This window comes from Buceros rhinoceros, unplaced genomic scaffold (assembly GCF_000710305.1).
Source record: "Buceros rhinoceros silvestris isolate BGI_N320 unplaced genomic scaffold, ASM71030v1 scaffold23278, whole genome shotgun sequence".
NCBI lineage: Eukaryota > Metazoa > Chordata > Aves > Bucerotiformes > Bucerotidae > Buceros > Buceros rhinoceros.
The window spans coordinates 3,210-3,471 of NW_010428941.1; positions in this window are offsets into that span (position 1 = coordinate 3,210).

A 262-nucleotide genomic window follows, 5' to 3' on the forward strand; every position below is an offset into this window, starting at 1 on the left:
CAACCTCCCCTGCATCAACTGGAGGCTGTTTCCTCTTGTCCTGTTGCTTGTTCCTGGGCAGGAAAGACCAACACCCCCCCTCCTGTCAGGAAGTTGTGGAGAGCCAGAAGGTCTCCCCTGAGCCTCCTTTACTCCAGGATGAACTCCTCAGGGCACTTGTTGCTCCTCCTGAAGTGATGCAAGGAGAGGGGACAGTGCAAGAAGGGCATGGTGCCAGGAGAGGGGGACGGTGTGACGGAAGCTGCCCTTTGCTCCTGCTGTT